A 19,145-nucleotide genomic window follows, 5' to 3' on the forward strand; every position below is an offset into this window, starting at 1 on the left:
TTGGTATATAAGAGCATCCAGCAAGAGACTGGACCATTCAGCTAGGTGCTAACAAACATGACATGTCCCATTAAAGGGGAACTGAAGTAAGAGGTATACGGAGCTGCCATATTTATTTCCTTTTAAACCATGCAGATTGCCTGGCTGTCCTGCTGACCTTCTACCTCCAAAACTTTTAGCCATAGATCCTGAATAAGCATGCAAATCAGGTGCTGACTTTAGTCTAACAAAATTATCTGCATGCTTGTTTCATTGTTTCATGTGTGTGATTCAGATACTACTGCAGATGGACTGCCAGGCAACTAGTATTGTTTGCAAGGAAAAAAAATGATTGCCACCATTTTCCTCTCACTTCAGGTTCCCTTTAAGAATTGCATATGGCTCCACTACAGTGATCAAACTGTTACGAACATTTCCTCCTCTTTATTGAGCGTGCAGGAGTGTAGCAATAGCCATAGCGCCTACTATGGGGCCCTGGAGCACAGGGAGCCCAGTGGGTACTTAAAGGGAACCTAAACTGAGAAGGATATGGATTTTTCCTAAATAATACCAGTTGCCCGACTCTCCTGCTGATCTTGTGTCTCTAATACTTTCAGCCACAGCCCCTGAACAAGCATACAGATCAGGTGCTCTGACTGAAGTCAGACTGGATTAGCTGCATGCTTGTTTCAGGTCTGTGATTCAGCCACAACCTCAGCCAAACAGATCAGCAGGACTGCCAGGCAACTGGTATTGTTTAACAGGAAACATCCATATCCCTCTGTTTAGGTTCCCGTTAATGTATTAATCAATAACATCATTACCATTCTTGTGTTTCTCCACCCTCTGACTGTATCTCAGTGCCCACGAGCTATGTACACGGTTGATTGCATGAGAATGTAAATTGCCCAGTGAACTCATTATCCATAGGTTAGGGGCAGGTGGCATTGCATAAGTGCCTACATCTTAGGGCCCCATAAAAGTATTGCTATGAGGCCCCATGATCTCTAGCTACGCCACTGCGAGCATGGCTGACATCTGTTCACTGTCACAATATGGACTGATGATGACTGTCAATCACCCTGGGCAGATTATAAATTGATGGCACAATCAGTTGTGGAAATAAATCTACATTGATCAGATGGTGGCTTGCTCAGTGAAACCATCATTTTGTAACATGCAGCATCAGGGGCCCCAACCATCCCGTTTTCGCCAGGACGGTCACGGGTTGGGGGAGGGGTCCCGCTGTCCCGGGATACCCTCCTTGTGTCCCGGCAGGCAGCGGAGGTTTAAAAAAGATCGAGGCGCCAGCCGGCGGCTGTGGTGTGTGGGATGCGGGTCTGGGATAAGATTGTCCCTCCCTCCCTCCGAATGTGCCCCCCAGTGTCCCCCTGTATGGAGAGATAAGAGCGCAGCAAAGCGGGCAGTCTTACCATTCCTTCTCGCGTACCGGGCATCTATCTTGCTTCAATCTACTTCCTGTGACGTCGCAGGAAGCGGAGAAGAGCCAGAGATGCCCGGTACGCGAGAAGGAATGGTAAGACTGCCCGCTCCGCTGCGCTCTTATCTCTCCATACAGGGGGACACTGGGGGGCACATTCAGAGGGAGGGAGGGACAATCTTATCCCAGACCCGCATCCCACACCCCACAGCCGCCGGCTGGCGCCTCGATCCTTTTTTTTCACCTCCACACCCATGGGCACCCTCACCCTTCTCCCCACCATTTTTTAATTAATAATTGCAGATTTATTTATATATATACACACACGCACACGCACACACACACGCGCGCACGCGCACGCACAAACACACACACACAGGCGCACACGCACACACGTACACATACACACATACATACATAAATATATATTATGATTAACTAGGGGTGTGTCAGGGGGTGTGGTTGGGTGTGTGTCAGGGGTGTGGCTTAAGTGTCCCGGTTTCTCATCTCAAAAAGTTGGGAGGTATGCAGCATGTAACTGACTGAGCAGCAGTACATTGGCACTTTGTGATTTCAGTGTAAAGTAACACATGCAAGGTCTTGTGTGAGCATGCCCTACAGTAAATGTTCCTCTATGACATTCAGTATAAGGGCTGGTTCAGATGGACGTTTGGAGGCATTGCGTTCGTTGGCGTCACGTTCATGGGCTTTCAGCATCGTTCGTGTTGCGTTTGGATGCGGTCGCGTTTTTTCTTCCCCTAGGGGGACATTAGCCGTAGCGGTTAACCGCCCCTGGAAGCTACATGTAGCTTCCAGGGGCTCCTTGAACGCCAGGGAAAATCGGGACCCAAACGCCGTGTTTGTGTAAACACGCTTAAAAGCTTGGTACAAACACTCCCATTCACTTGAATGGGAGCGTTTAACACCAAGCCCCGAACACTGGCTGTAAACGCTCTGCAAGCGTCCGTCTGAACCAGCCCTTAGTTAATGAAGGTGTTTGGCAGTGACCCCTGGAGACTCCACTGGAATCTCAAGAATCTTTGGTGGAGGTGACGCCTGAGCTTATCATACCAGTGGCTCACTATCAGTGGGGAATTCCCAGCCTGAAAATAAAGATTATCTCTAGGTTGGGCAAAATAAAAATGTACCTATACTTATTTCAATATTATTGTTTAAGGCCTCTTTCACAGTGTGACCTTAACCACTTTACCCCCGCGCGTACGTATTTCTCCGCCCCTTTTTCCATCCTTTAAAAACCAGGGACGGAGAAACACGTACTTTCCGCGTTCCCGACGCTGCCCGCGCTCCCGCTCGTAAACACGCCGCCCGCCGCTAGTAAACACGCCGCCGCCCGCTCGCCCAGAGATCAATGAACGGGAAAATCCATTCCCGTTCATTGATCTAAGCCCCGCAATGATCAGCTGCTCTCCTATGGGCAGCGCGATCATTGTGAGAAAAAACTCACGTGTCCAGCCTCCTTATTCTTCCTCCAAGCTTCCGGAAGGAAGCTTGGAGGTCGCATTAAAACAAAAAGTTACTGTGGCCATCTTGTGGCCAAATAGTAAACTACACCCTACACATTTTTCACATACAAATAAATGACTTTTACACATAAAATTAACTCATTACCTCCCACACTCCCCATTTTTTTTTTTTTTTGTAATTAAAAAAAATTTAAAAAATTTACAATTAAAAAAAATACATAAATAGTTACCTTAGGGACTGAACTTTTTAAATATTTATGTCAAGAGGGTATAACACTGTTACTTTATAAACTATGGGCTTGTAATTAGGGATGGACGCAAAACTGAAAAAAATGCACCTTTATTTCCAAATAAAATATTGGCGCCAAACATTGTGATAAGGACATAATTTAAATGGTTTTATAACCGGGACAAAAGGGCAAATACGTTTCATGGGTTTTAATTACAGTAGCATGCATTATTTAAAAACTATAATGGCCGAAAACTGAAAAATAATTATTTTTTTCCCCACATTTTTCCTATTTTCCCATTAAAACACATTTAGAAAAAAATAATTCTTGGCATAATGTCCCACCTAAAGAAAGCCTAATTGGTGGCGAAAAAAACAAGATATAGTTCATTTCATTGCGATAAGTAATAATAAAGTTATAGACGAATGAATGGAAGGAGCGCTGAAAGGTGAAAATTGCTCTGGTGCTCAGGGGGTAAAACCCCTCAGTGGTGAAGTCGCATGTTAGAAAAGTCTGTGCGACATTCACAGTGCACATGTTGCGTTGTGTGTAACGTGTAGCAATATTTAAAAGTGCTGCATGCTGTGCATTTAGCAATACATTTGCTGCATTATGTGTTGCACATGCTCAGTAAGGGTTTTTTTTTTTTTCTGTTGAAAAAATGTAACGCATGCGCCGTTTTAGTTCCATGAGTATGCAACGAAAATGGTGCACCAAGAGACACATAACGCTATGCAAAATAACATCCAATTTTATAACTTACATGCGCGACTTTAGGGGCACGTTGTGCGACTTTAACGTTGCATCAAACACAACGTCCCACTGTGAAAGAAGCCTAAAGAGATCTCAATCTGAAAATAGGTCCCAATTTAAGTACTTTCCTCGGGAGAGGGACGCTTCTGGATCCTCCAGAGGTTTGCCCTGTCTCCTTCCTCCTCGCTGTTCCAGTGTCGGGACCTCTGCCGCCGACAAGCCTGCACTGACACAGGCAACAATATAGCTAGATGCACACACAACATGAATCAACGGGACTGAAAACTTACAGAAAGGAAAGGCAACTTATATATTTTACCACAGGCTGCGCCACCTTATACAGATTCATTAAAGTTACCAGTGTTTTATAACACCATAAAAGTTCCTATGAGTTCGCTGTGGGGATATCCTGTTCAGCAGACAATTGGTAGAAAAAATCCACTGCGCTCTCACTTCAATCAGTGTGACCCAAGAATAAGAAAACAAACTGCACATCACGTAATCCTGTATTCATAAGTCCACACACTTCAAGCACTTCACAACCCCCGTGCAGTGTGAATCACAGTGCCCACACTCGTGACACCACCACCCGTAATCAGAGAGGTTTACCAGATTCAAACCACCTAGTTTTTGCAGGTGAATCTCTCGCTTATTATTATGCTTCACTCGGGTACCTCAGTGAACCATACCATATTGCTGGTACAAAACTTTTTAATATATTTGTTAAAACTTCAATAAAAGCGGCAACTAACTACTCACAAGCTCCAAGAAGGAAAAAGGGATATCATATTGGTGTTCCTAAGGCCCTCATAGACGTATGGATAGCTTCCAAGCGGCGTCCCGCTGTCTGAAGATCCCCACGCTACTTTGGCTCCCTCGCACACACAACCGCTACTCCCAAGACGTACTTGCATCAGGCATACTGGCTCAAGTAACCTCAAGCAAACTAATTGTAATAACATACTGCGCAATTAATTTTTATTGTCTTTTATTGACGTTTTAACGAAGATATTAACCACTTCACCACTGAGGGGGTTTACCCCCTGACCACAAGAGCAATTTTCACCTTTCAGCGCTCCTTCCATTCATTCGTCTATAACTTTATCATTACTTATCACAATTAAACGATCTATATCTTGTTTTTTCCACCACTAACTAGGCTTTCTTTAGGTGGGACATTATGCCAAGAATTATTTTATTCTAAATGTGTTTTAATGGGAAAATAGGAAAAATCTGGGAAAAAATTAATTATTTTTCAGTTTTCGGCCATTATAGTTTTTAATTAATGCATGCTACTGTAATTAAAACCCATGAAATGTATTTGCCCTTTTGTCCCGGTTATAAAACTGTTATAAAATTGTCCCTATCACAATGTTTGGCGCCAATATTTTATTTGGAAATAAAGGTGCATTTTTTTCAGTTTTGCGTCCATCCCTAATTACAAGCCCATAGTTTATAAAGTAACAGTGTTGTACCCTCCTGACATAAATATTTAAAAAGTTCAGTCCCTAAGGTAACTATTTATGTATTTTTTTGTATTGTACATTTTTTTTTATTTTTTTTTAATTACAAAAAAAAAAAATTGGGAGTGTGGGAGGTAATGAGTTAATTTTTTTGTGTAAAAGTAATTTATTTGTATGTGAAAAATGTGTAGGGTGTAGTTTTACTATTTGGCCACAAGATGGCCACAGTAACTTTTTGTTTTAATGCGACTTCCAAGCGTCCTTCCGGAAGCTTGGAGGAAGTACTTGGAGGCTGGGTAAGATCACAATAATCGCGCTGCCCATCGGAGAGCAGAGGATCATTGCGGGGCTTAGATCAACGAACGGGAATGGATTTTCCCGTTCATTGATCTCCGGGCGAGCGGGCGGCGGCGTGCTTACTAGCGGCGGGCGGCGTGTTTACGAGCGGGAGCGCGGACAGCGGCGGGAGTGCGCAAAGTACGGATTTCTCCGTCCCTGGGGGTTAAAGGATGGAAAAAGGGACGGAGAAATTCGTACGGGCGGGGGGAAAGTGGTTAAAATGTTTTGTACCAGCAATATGGTATGGTTCAATGAGGTACCCGAGTGAAGCATAATAATAAGCAAGAGATCTACCTTCAAAAACGAGGTGGTTTGAATCTGGTGAGCCTCTCTGATTATGGGTGGTGGTGTCACGAGTGTGGGCACTGTGATTCACACTGCACGGGCGTTGTGAAGTGCTTGAGGTGTGTGGACTTATGAATACAGGATTACGTGATGTGCAGTTTGTTTTCTTATTCTTAGGTCACACTGATTGAAGTGAGAGCACAGTGGATTTTTACTACCAAAAGAAAGGCAACTAATGGCAGTCACGGTTAAAACCTGGACTTCTCCATGGCCCGGAGGCGGAGCCTGAGGGGACAAGCGGAGGTTGATTAACATGCACCAGGGGGACACACTTAACAGTAGGAGGGACAGCGTTGGTGGTTTCATCATGTTTGTCGATCGTCCCAAAATTGCACTCTGTTACCGTCACGCACCCGATCGATCAAATAAGTCATTCCAACATCTTGCAGCATGTGCGATCGACTTATGCGACCAATTGTGTCCTTAAATTGGTCGCATTGTCGGTCAGGCATGCACTTAGCAGCATCGATTTTCAGACAATTTGATTATAATAACCGAATCCGATGGTCGATTGGCCGCCAAGTCGCCTGATGTATGGCTAACTTTACTGTGTTTACAAGGCCTGAGAAATACAGATCTTATACTGCCAAGTTCATTAATAGGTCTATTTTCTAATTGTTTTCCATAGTTTCTCCAAGGAAGATCAGTTGCATAAACATTAATAAATGTTTTCTTGTTTGCTTTTTGAAGAGTATTTTCTATGTATATTTGATGCGTTTTGCATCATTAAAATATTTATTTTTTTTAATCCCAAAATTGTTTCCAGAAAAAAAAATAAAAAATTATACATATATCTCCTCAGATGGCACCTTAATTGGCAGCCATGGCCACAGGATTCTGGCTTTTTGTTGTTTTTCTCCCTTTTCCCCACCAATTCACCTTGTTTTCCCCCCTGAAGGTGTGCAGAGTGGTCTGCTGTAGCTTGGTACATTGGTACGGGTCGTGGGGAGTTCGGGACCTGGAGTTTTCTTTCCCACCTTGACGCTGCCTGGGTCTATTGTCTGTGCAGGTACAGGCCTTGTGGAGTCTACTGCTGCTTCACAGGAGGCCGGGGCTCCACGAAGGTAGGACATTGGGAAACCTTTGGCCTCAATGAATGCCGACTTCATCCATCCATACATAGGTTGCTGATGCCCCACCGCAGCAGGGACACCTCTGGTTCAGCCCCTTTATGATGACAGCCACTAAACCGGAAGTAAGGGCCACCACAGCTAGATGCTTCTGTGACAGCCAGATTACCTTGACCAGCCCTGCTGAATGCTGCCCAGGAGTCGTGACCCACCTCAGAAATGAACACTACTGCACCTTTTGAACTGGAATACCTTGGCCAGCACTATCAGATGTCAGCAATTGGGATCCTCAGCAGAGTCAGCCTTCACTGCAGGTTTCTCTGAAGAACTAGGTCATCACTGGGTCATCAGAATCAGATTCAAGATATTGTGTCTGACCTACAAATCTGTCCACAAAACCTGTCCAACCTACATTTCTGATCTTACTCAGAGATGCACACCTGGCCGCTCACTCCGCTCCTCCACTGAACTTCGCCTGACCGTCCCCCGCATCACCCAGTCCCATGCACGCCTCCAGGACTTCTCAAGAGCAGCTTCAACACTATGGAAATCCCTACCTCCACCCATTAGGGCATCCCCCTCCTTCAACATCTTCAAGAAGGCCCTCAAAACTCACCTTTTCACTCTGGCCTACTACCCCTCACAAGTGCTCTAAACCTACAGCTGAACTCTGGTCCCCTACCTCTCCCTCTAGATTGTAAGCCTTTGGGCAGGGTCCTCCTCCTTTTGTGTCCTACCTGATCATGCACCTCCAATACTGTAAACCCATGCTATGCATTTGAGTGAACTTGACTTGCCTAATCTCCATGCTCCATCCAGTGACTGACTAAGCATTACCTGGTACTTATACTGTGCTGTGTGATCTGGTTTTCTTGTATTCCTGTATTGTCAGATTGCTGTTTGTCACCCTAAATATTGTCTGTAACCTAAATTAATGTCCAGCGCTGCGTAATATGTTGGCGCTTTATAAATACAATAAATAAATAACTCACTACTGAACCTTTGCCTCACTCTTTCCCCCATGTCCCCCGATGTATCCTTAGGGATGACAGATGATTACCAAGTGTGACTGGTAGCGCCGTTGTATGGCAGCCTCGGCTCTTGACTTTCGGACATTAGACCCCATCCTTCCAGAACCTGTATGAGCCAAAACCAATTCCGGTTACAACCCCCCGTGTGTACATGGCAAAATAAATATTTCTGATTCCGATTATACTGTTTGAGGAATACTGAACCAGTGTAAAACAATACTTCCAAATTGTTTTACACTAGCTGGTGCAGACTTCAAAACATTTTGTGTGATTTACAATAGGCATCAATCAGCCCATCAAATGCCACCACTTACAGCATAAATGAATGAGCAACACTAATTCTTATTTCCTACTTATCACAAATTTACATTTTCTTTATGCGCCTTTGGTATTTATTAGGATTCTATACTGACTAAGCTTCTCATTCTCATGACCCTTTCTCCTATTATAGAATTATAGGTACACCTTCCACTGGCGCACGGAAGGGGGTGTTCCGGGTGTATAGAACCACCCCCTCGCGCCGAGACCGGAAGTGCCTCGGCTCCTGAATCTGAGCAGCGGCAGCCACGGATGTTATAGCGCTGCTGCCGCCTGCTCATATGTGTGTGCACCGGGGATGCAACCCCATCGGCCGCAGGGGGGCCCGCCAGCCGTGTGTGGGGGGAGCGCTCATGCCCTCCCGATTGCGGGACCCCCCAGCCAGGTGTAGAACTTCTTCCCCACAGCCTGCACTCTCCCGGGAGGCAGAGCAGGGCTACGGCAAGATTGCTGCCGAAGCCCTGCTCTGGAGACTATTTGTGTCTCCAGTACAGGGCTTCGGGAGCCATCTTGCCGTAGCCCTGCACTCTGCCTGTCAGTGCGGTAGATGTGCTGCAGGAGGATCGTCGGGGAGCTGCGTGCCAGATGCCGGGAGAGGAGACTTCTGTCAGGTGAGTGATTTGGTGTTTTTTCACAGGTGCATTTTTTTTTTCTGGTGCCTGCTGCCCACATTGCAATTTTCTGGTGCCTGCTGCCCACATTGCAATGTTCTGGTGCCTGCTGCCCACATTGCGATTTTCTGGTGACTGCTGCCAACATTGCAATTTTCTGGTGTCTGCTGCCCACTTTACGATTTTCTGGTGTCTGCTGCCCACTTTACGATTTTCTGGTGTCTGCTGCCCACATTACGATTTTCTGGTGTCTGCTGCCCACATTACGATTTTCTGGTGTCTGTTGCCCACATTACGATTTTCTGGTGTCTGTTGCCCACATTGCGATTTTCTGCTGCCTGCTGCCCACATTGCGATTTTCTGGTGCCTGCTGCCCACATTGCGATTTTCTGGTGACTGCTGCCCACTTTATGATTATTTTCTGGTGACTCCTGCCCACATTACGATTATTTTCTGATGACTGCTGCTTACATTACGATTATTTTCTGGTGACTGCTGCCCACTTTACGATTATTTTATGCTGACTGCTGCCCACATTGCGATTTTCTGGTGAATGCTGCCCACATTGCGATTTTCTGGTGTCTGCTGCCTACATTACGATTTTCTGGTGACTGCTGCCCACATTGCGATTTTCTGGTGCCCGCTGCCCACATTGCGATTTTCTGGTGACTGCTGCCCACTTTATGATTATTTTCTGGTGACTGCTGCCCACATTACGATTATTTTCTGATGACTGCTGCCCACATTACGATTATTTTCTGATGACTGCTGCTTACATTACGATTATTTTCTGGTGACTGCTGCACACTTTACGATTATTTTATGGTGACTACTGCCCACATTGCGATTTTCTGGTGAATGCTGCCCACATTGCGATTTTCTGGTGTCTGCTGCCTACATTACGATTTTCTGGTGACTGCTGCCCACATTGCGATTTTCTGGTGCCTGCTGCCCACATTGCGATTTTCTGGTGACTGCTGCCCACCTTATGATTATTTTCTGGTGACTGCTGCCCACATTACGATTATTTTCTGGTGACTGCTGCCCACATTACGATTATTTTCTGGTGACTGCTGCCCACATTAGGATTATTTTCTGATGACTGCTGCCCACATTATGATTATTTTCTGGTGACTGCTGCCCACTTTAAGATTATTTTATAGGTAAATGCAGCCCAATTTACAATTAATTTCTGGTGGAATGCTGCTCAATTTATGATTAATTTCTGGTGAAATGCTGCCCACTTTACGATTATTTTATGGTGAAATGCTGCCCACTTTACGATCATTTTATGGTGAAATGCTGCCCATTTTACGATTCATTTCTGGTGAAATGCTGCCCAATTTACGATTCATTTCTGGTGAAATATTGCTGCATTAGGATTATTTTCTAGTGAAACATTGCTGCATTAGGATTACTTTCTAGTGAAACGCTGCCCCATTACGATTATTTGGTGCCTATGGGGAGGGCCCCATCCTCATTTTCACAGGGGGACCCAGTGATTTCTAGTTACGCCCCTGGTTTTTGAGAAAAGAAGGAAGAGAAATCCTGCACAAATTGCTGCACCACCAATTATCAATATAACAAAGCTTTATTAAACATTCTGTATAAACACATAAAAACATTTAAAACATGCTATCATCAGCAAAATCACCACAATACAATGTTATGTGGGAACAATGTCACAAAAATGCCTCACCTCCTATGTGACAAATAGACCCTAATGGCTGCCAGGGGATGATACTCAAGGTGGGCTCATTGAATTGAGCCCACCATAGGTATATAAGACCCGGGTCTGGGTTGGTTACTAGGAACCTGAAGGATAATAGAAATAAGAAAGCCACTAGTAATAGATCCCCTGTGAAACACAGGGGATCTATTACTAGTGGCTTTCTTATTTCTATTATCCTTCAGGTTCCTAGTAGTAGGGTCTATTTGTCACATAGGAGGTGAGGCATTTTTGTGACATTGTTCCCACATAACATTGTATTGTGGTGATTTTGCTGATGATAGCATGTTTTAAATGTTTTTATGTGTTTATACAGAATGTTTAATAAAGCTTTGTTATATTGATAATTGGTGGTGCAGCAATTTGTGCAGGATTTCTCTTCCTTCTTTTCTCAAAAACCTTTGTCCTGATCCTGTGGCTAGCACACCATGTATGTACATATTTAAACACTGGGAGTGCGGACACTAATACTTCTTTTTTAGTTACGCCCCTGGGGGAGGGTCTATCTGACTGGTGGTATGAGAGCGGGGTACTAGGGGGGCGGCGCAGAGATACATTACCTTTCTCCGTGGTGGTGATGGCGTCCCAGGTCTCCATGGCTAGTTGGCTACCTTTCATCCTGGCTCTAACGTGACGTCACCACGCCATCCAGCCGCAGCGGCCGAGCTCCTCCCCCTGAAGGCCATTGGACATCAGAGTATGCGTCCATGGAGACAGAAGTACTGCTGCTGGATGAGCTGGAGTCTGGATAACACAAGTGCAGCCAGGGCTCACTGAGAGGCAGGGCGGGGGGATGTTTGGAAGCCAACCATTCCATGATCCACCATATGTGAGAGGGAGAGAGGGGAGGTTCATCTGGCTATATATACAAGGGGGGTCTGGCTATATACACTGGCTATATGCAGGGGGATCTGGCTATATACACTGGCTATATGCAGGGGGATCTGGCTATATACACTGGCTATATGCAGGGGGATCTGGCTATATACACTGGCTGTATGCAGGGGGATCTGGCTATATACACTGGCTGTATTCAGGGGGATCTGGCTATATACACTGGCTGTATGCAGGGGGGTCTGGCTATATACACTGGCTATATGCAGGGGGGTCTGGCTATATACACTGGCTATATGCAGGGGGAGACATCTGGCTATATACAGGGGGGGATCTCTGGCTATATATACAGGGGATCTGACTATATACACTGGCTATATATACAAGGGGGATCTGGCGAAATACAAGGGGGAATGTACTCAACAGGGAGTCATCTGGCTATATACTATAAATGGGGATCATGTGATTACCTATCCTAACTGTGGGGGGCCTCATCTGGCTACCTGTGTGATAAATGGGGGTCATCTGGTCACCTATACTAAAGAGGGGTGGGGTAATTTCTTTACCCATAATAAAGGGGGGTTATCTGGCTACTTAATCACTGCCACATTATATATATTTTGGCGAAACACTACTGCATTATGTGTATTTTGTAGGGAAACACTGCGCATTGTGTGTATTTTGTGGAGAAATGCTGTGCATCATGTGGATTTTGTGGGCAAACGCATACGTGGTAGTGTGCGGCTTGCCAAAAGAGACCTATCAGGAATCCCCCCCCCCCCCTTGAAAATCCTGGATTTGCCCCTGCCTTCCTCTAAAGCAGAGATGGTTCTCAAACAGCGCAGCCCATCGGGACCACTTCTGCTGAGAATCTAGAGTTTATACAGTGCCCACCTTGCAAGTAGTCAGCCTAGTGGATTGTCTTGGCCGAGTGGAGGCCAAGAGTTTCATTCTTCTAGTCACACCACCTGCTCCGTGCCGCTATATCATGCCCTACACTAGCCTGCAGGATAACAATGCGTCTGTACAGAACTTGGCCTGATCTGTCACCCAAGGGATTGATTTCTGAACTTAGTGGACTAAAGTCCTTGTGTGTGCAAGGCTTTAGGCTAGGTCCACACTACAGCTCTATTCAGTCCTCTCATGGACCAACCAACAGGTTGACGAGTCCTATGTTAACCACTTCGCATCCAGACCTTGTTTCCCACTTATGGACCAGAGCAGTTTTGACAGTTTAGCTATGTCTAGCTATGTCCTTATTTAATCAGAAATAACTTTATCCCTACTTATGACACAAAAATGAAATATATATATTGTTTTTTTCAAGACAATCTAGGCTTTCATTGCAAGCCATTTTTTCACTCAAACAATTTTGTTTTCTATGAATTTTAATGGGAAAACAAAGAAAAAATAGAAAAAACACATTATTTCTCAGTTTTACCAATTCCAGTTTGAAAATAAAAAGTGTTACTGTAGATAAAAAACACAAATTTTGTTTGGCTATTCTTACCGCTTATCACAAAACTTAGATTATGTTCCTGTCACAATTTATGGTGAAAATATTTGATTCTGAAATAATGCTACAGAGTGTATTTTTCACTATGAACTAAGAAAATAAAAGTATTTTTAATGGTAAAAATCAATTTCATTAGCTCAGGAAACCTATTATTATTGTTATTATTTAGTATTTATATAGCGGCGACATATTACGCAGCGCTGTACAGTGTGTATATATATATATCTTGTCACTAACTGTCCCTCATATTCCTGTTCACCAATTAAAGCTACAAGCCCAATCCTGCACAGCACTGCTTCTGCTACAAGACATATATCTACTGACTTGTGGCTTAGATGAAGTCACAGAGGACGTAGATATACTGTAGTGGTGGATAATGTGGTTATACATTGGATTGGTTCAGACATTTGTTGATCTGTCTGGTTTCTGCTGTATCAGTTGCAGTGACACAATACAAAGTCCAAACCTACATAGTTTTCCAGACACCAGATGGTCAAATGTCATAAATAGCATGATGTGACTTGTCCATTGCAGAGGATATAACAGAAGTTCTGTGAACAAGGGGATTGCGCCGTGGATGGGGAAAGCACATCCATGCATGAACTAATCGTAGTGTGGGCCCAGCCAAACTTTTGGCACAACCAGCCTCCTAAATAAGGGAAATTTGAATTGTCCTTGAACGAATAAATACAGTACAAGTACTACAGCTATCAAAGCTAGCCACCAATTATGATACGCTCTGTGAGTGTCTATTGTATTTATGTTATCCTTTGAGAAATTGTCATGTACATGTCAAAACTTATTGTAAATAAAGTTGTCTTAAAGGAGTCATCAGGGAAAGTATAGTAAAATGAGTGGTACTTACCAGGCGCTTCCTCCAGCTCCAAGCTCCTAGGATGTCCCTCGCTGCAGCTCTGACCCGGTCCCTGGCAATGATGTCAGAGCGACCTCCAGGTTGCTCTGTACTGCGCCTGTGTGATCGGCGCTGTCAATTACCGCCACGTGGGCCGGAGTGGACTGTGCAGGCACACTAGTTCTGCGCTTGCGCAGTCCGCTCTGGCCCATGACAATCTGGAGGTCGCTCTGACGTCATTGCCGGGGACCGGCTCGGAGCTGCGGCGAACGGCTGTGGGCAGAGCTGCAGCGAGGGACATCCTGGGAGCTTGGAGCTGGAGGAAGCGCCTGGTAAGTACCACTCATTTTACTATACTTTCCCTGATGACTCCTTTAACCACTTAAGAACCATACACTTACACCCCCCCAGTGACCAGGCTATTTTTTACAATTCAGTGATCTACATGGGTGAATGGGTCAGCCGCATGTTTCGGGAAAAAATGCGTGCAGCATGCGTTAGCGCACCACACTGGTATGGAACGCATGCAGTGTGAACAGCAGACAGTGCAGTCTATGCACTTCTGGGGCTTAATTCACAATCACCCCTAAAAGCTTTGCAAATGCGAAATAGGGTGCTAAGTAGTTTGCACATGCAAACTACGGTACTTAGCACCGTAGTTTGCACGTGCAAACTACTTAGCACCCTAGTTAGCACATGCATACTACTTAGCACCCTAGTTTGCACGTGCAAAGCCTTGAAATCATTGGAGCTTCACCCGCACAGTAAAATAGAGTATGTTAATGTAATTATGAATGGTGGTTACATTAACATGTGTGGTACTGTAAAGTGGCATGCGCAAAGTCTTACGCGCGCCGCATAATGAAGTATATACAGTAATAATCAAAGGCCTCAATTCACTAAGATCATGCTGGAGATAAGGCAAGAGAAAACTTACCACCACACAGTGAGAGAGTTATCTTATCTCCTTAAGTTACCTCCTCTGTAATTATTTTCACACGCAGTTAATTAACAGCCTGTCTTTAACTTTAGAATTCTGGAGTTATTTTACAGATTGAAGTGTTAACTTAGGCTACTTTCCCACCAGGATGTTGCGTTTTAAGGGACGTTATGGTCGCATAATGTGCCCCTAACGCAACGCCTGGTGGTGTTGAATGTGGACGTCAGACGGAGCCGCGTTGTGCAGCTCACTCTGGCGTCCGTGATGCGTACTCTTGGATGCATGCAGCATCACATGGTCCCGCCAGCCAATCACCGCACAGAGCAGTCGCTCCAGGAAGTAAACACTGCACGTCACACCGTGCAGTGAATATATTAATTAGCCATGTGGCTGGCCGAGTAGAAGGAGGGGAGACCTCCTCCTCCAACACTACTGAGCATGTGCAAACAGTCTAACGTGGCTTAGCCGCTTATAACGTACAGCACGCAGCACTTTAACTTGACGTGCTGCGTTACAATGTAACGCAACGTGGGCACTGTGAACAGCCCATTGACTTTTCATTACTGTGTGGTGGGCCGCGTTACAGGCTGCACTAACGTGTGCCTGTAACGTCTTACTGTGAAAGCAGCCTAAAAGACAGAAGAGTTAACTTTTAGGTTTGCCTGAGGTAAAATGTTTCCTGAATACTACATGCCTCATCAACCTGGTGATAATTATAGAAACATTATTAAAGACAGGAGATAAGCTTAGTGAATTGAGGTCAATGTTTTGCGAACCGTAGTTTGCTTGTGTGATCTGCACTATCTTTGCGTGCTAACTATCATTATCATGTAAAGTCAGTGCAGTTCACGGTACTTTGCACGCGAAGCGTTTGTGCGCAAAACTTAAAGTGAACCTAAAGTCTGCCCAAAAAAATGAGATGAACTCACCTGGGGCTTCTCTCAGCCCCCTGCAGCCGATCGGTGCCCTTGCAGCCCCGCTCTGACGCTCCAGGACCTGCCGGTGAACACTTCCGGTCTGGCCGTCACTGGCCGACAGGCATGGGAACGCGAGTGATTCTTCGCGTTCCCAGCCTGTATAACGACCCCTATGCTGCTATTGCGGCCAGGAGGCATTCCCATGCCTGTCGGCCGGTGACGGCCGAACCAGAAGTGTTCGCCGGCGGGTCCTGGAGCGTCAGAGCGGGGCTGCGAGGGCAACGATCGGCTGCAGGGGGCTGAGGGAGGCCCCAGGTGAGTTCATCTCATTTTTTTGGGCAGAGTTTAGGTTCACCTTTAAAGCGTGCAAACTCTTACGCGCATGTTAGCACGTGCAAAGTGGCTTTTCACAGGCGTGCTAACACTTTGCACGCTTTAGAGAATCAAGCCCCTAACGTTTGTGTATGTTAGCCTCCCGCATGCTTTGCCGAAATCCGGACAGCAACGTGTGCAATGTGAATGAGGCCTATATAGTTTTTTCATGCGGCCCATACACTTTCATTATGGGAAAAAATGCATGTGTTTTTCCATCAAGCTAGCAATTCTGCCCAATGGGTTCCTAACTTGACACTTTATAATATAAATATGCGATTCTGCAGCATTTTACTGTAAATTCGTGCTGAAATTGGTAATTAAAAGCAGAATTGCTGACCAGTGACCACTGCCCACTTTTTTACTTCACTGAAAAGTGCAGACTTCTCCAGCTACCATGGCAGCCTCTGGACTGTATCATCTGCCTCAATTGCCGCCTTTATAAATACGTCCCTGTAATAAGATGAGCTGACCAGTCACCAGACTAGCCAAAGAAAAGTGCTACAACGGATATTGCATTTATCTACCGAAGAAGCAAACTCATTACTCCGGCATATTTGATTCTGAAGTTCATTCATATCACTTTGGTGAGACGTCCTATAATCCTGCCTTCCCCTGGCTGGCTGCTCCAGCGCCCCCCTCCCCCTCACACACGGGAGGGAGAGCCGTTTGTTGCATAATAAAGACCATTCTTCTAAGTAGGTACTGATTAGACTGTGAATGAAAGTCCTCCTATCCCATCAGCTGCTGGGCGGGATAGGCCAACCCGCTGCACACCCGGCCTGGGGGGAGGAGGAGGGGCTTCTGTGAAAAGATTCGCGGACTGCATGGGGTATAACCGGTGTAGTTAGTATTGCGGGGAAAGCGGAGCGTTGCATTGTCCCGGGTTATCAGGCGTACATATCAGAGCACAGGGGAAGCGGAGGACGCTGCAGTCTACGGTAACTAAGGTAAGCGCGTCCCGGCAGCGGCTGATCGTTACCTGATCACTAGCTGGTATTATCTCATAGCTGTGCGTGCGGTGGGGTAGCTGCAGATCTCTCATTGCTCGGGTGACTGTGGATTAGGTAGGTGCATATTGTACATCTGCACACATATACTGTAAACTCTGCCATAAAGTGCTGCCTTGCCTTGCTTATGAAGTTGCTGCGCCTGCTTAGCTTATGAAGGTGCTGGGCAGGAGTGCTTTTTTTTTTTTTTGGGGCAGGGGACACCCTTGTTAAAATTGCAGGTGGTTTGCTGCAGTACAAAATTGCATGCGGAAACGCAAATTTCCACTACCCTGCGTGTTGCGACTGATCTGGGCAGAATGCTGGTTATACTAGGCTTTCCATAGCACATAGTGGAAAACGCAAATGCGATTCTGCCGAGTGTTTTCCTATCCTAAACTAATGCAACTATTGACCATTTACATGTGTGATCCCAATGCAGTGCAATTTTCTCCAGAATGCAATAGTCCTGCTGCTGCAATTGAGCTTTTTATTATAATAATACTTTGTGTAGGACCCCAATTGCACTAGTGAAACCGTGGAAACCGCGATTACAACACATTTAATTCCTTATGGTAGCCACTAATGATTCAATATTTTTCAACCAATTTTACCAAATCTATGTAGTATAGGGGTCATATGAGTGAATACATTTAATGGATAATTTAGGCAGTTCCCTTATATTACATAGAAATTATAATATTGGATCATTAGTGGCCACCATTATTGAAATTACTGGTGACTGTAGATTTCAGTTCCTCCTGAACTCTCTTCACCCCCACCCCAACCCAGTGCCCTTCTGCTCCCTCCAAGCTTATGGTCACTGGGCTTTGGTACCAACAAGCTGTAGATTGAGTCACTGCCCCTTTAATGTATCCTGTGTACATAATATATTATATTGTTTACTCTTCTGACTATTGTGCGTCCTATCTCCTACTAGTGTCCTGTGATGTGCCAATTCCAGGCACGACCCAGTCGTCCTTGGCGAATAAAAATATTGATAAAGCATGCATTAAAATGCAGATAAACATGCATATCGTGTGAGAAAATGATTTAGAGTAATTGTCTGTGGTTCCTGCAGGCATGAATGGGATTCCTCCCTCACTTTATCGGTCTGCTGTGGGAATGAGTGTGTTGTATGTAGTGTGTGTACATGTTATGCCTAGTACACACCATGCAAGTTTTCTGTAATTAGACTTTCTGTAAAGTACTGGTAGACTGGTCATTATCTTTGGTGCATTGTCTTCTGGTCATCTCCTGCTGAGTAGAACAATGCTTAATTGCTAGGTAGATAGATGGCTCGATAGATAATTTCCAACATCTGGCAGGAAAATATCACAGAAAATTGTGTGTCTGTCTGAAAGTAGTATATATTCAGGGCTGAGGCAGAGGCTCGAGAGGCACTAGCTTATGGGCGCAGAGCCTGGAGGCCGCACCTGTGCCTCTAAGTGCCCCTCCCCCCCCCCCCCCCACTCACCCTGTCATATGCGAAGCATGCTGGTGCAACTCACCTCTTGGCGCCTATGGAAATCTCACCGTTGCACATTCACATTGTCTCTTCTATATGTGGGGCTACATTATACTAGGGGTACATCTGGTATTAGGGTTGCTTGATCCTGGGGGCACATCTAGCTATCTAAACTGGGCAGTGAGTTTTCCTAATACTGGAGGCACATTTGCTATCTATACTAGGGTGCAGAGGCGGGGCAAGGTCCTCCAGCATCCAAGGCTGAGACACCAAAGTGCGCCCCTCCATCCCTGCCACCCCAGCCGTCACACACTGATTGCTATTAGACTGAGAGGTGCCACAGGGCCCACAACCTCCCCAACACCTTAATATCTAGTTATCTGGCTTGCAGTCACTGCTATGTATCCCCTTTTCTTATTTCTTTCTGCTTCAAACACAATTAGGAATGACAGCTAAATGAATT

The 19,145-nt window shown here is 45.3% G+C and overlaps 1 protein-coding gene across 2 annotated transcripts in view; it reads left to right on the forward strand.

Annotated features, from left to right (window-relative positions):
* Positions 1-16,962: 16,962 nt before the first annotated feature.
* The window catches only part of RUBCNL (rubicon like autophagy enhancer), a 94,634-nt gene continuing 92,451 nt past the window's right edge, over positions 16,963-19,145 (forward strand). Inside the window, exon 1 of one of the 2 annotated variants that reach the window (XM_068267744.1) lies at positions 16,963-17,175. The gene's annotated coding sequence lies outside the window, so the exon portion shown is untranslated. Of the gene's footprint in view, positions 17,176-17,222; positions 17,293-19,145 lie in introns of those variants that run through there. The other variant, XM_068267746.1, reaches the window with a different exon arrangement.

This window comes from Hyperolius riggenbachi, chromosome 2, assembly GCF_040937935.1.
Source record: "Hyperolius riggenbachi isolate aHypRig1 chromosome 2, aHypRig1.pri, whole genome shotgun sequence".
NCBI classification, from domain to species: Eukaryota; Metazoa; Chordata; class Amphibia; order Anura; family Hyperoliidae; genus Hyperolius; species Hyperolius riggenbachi.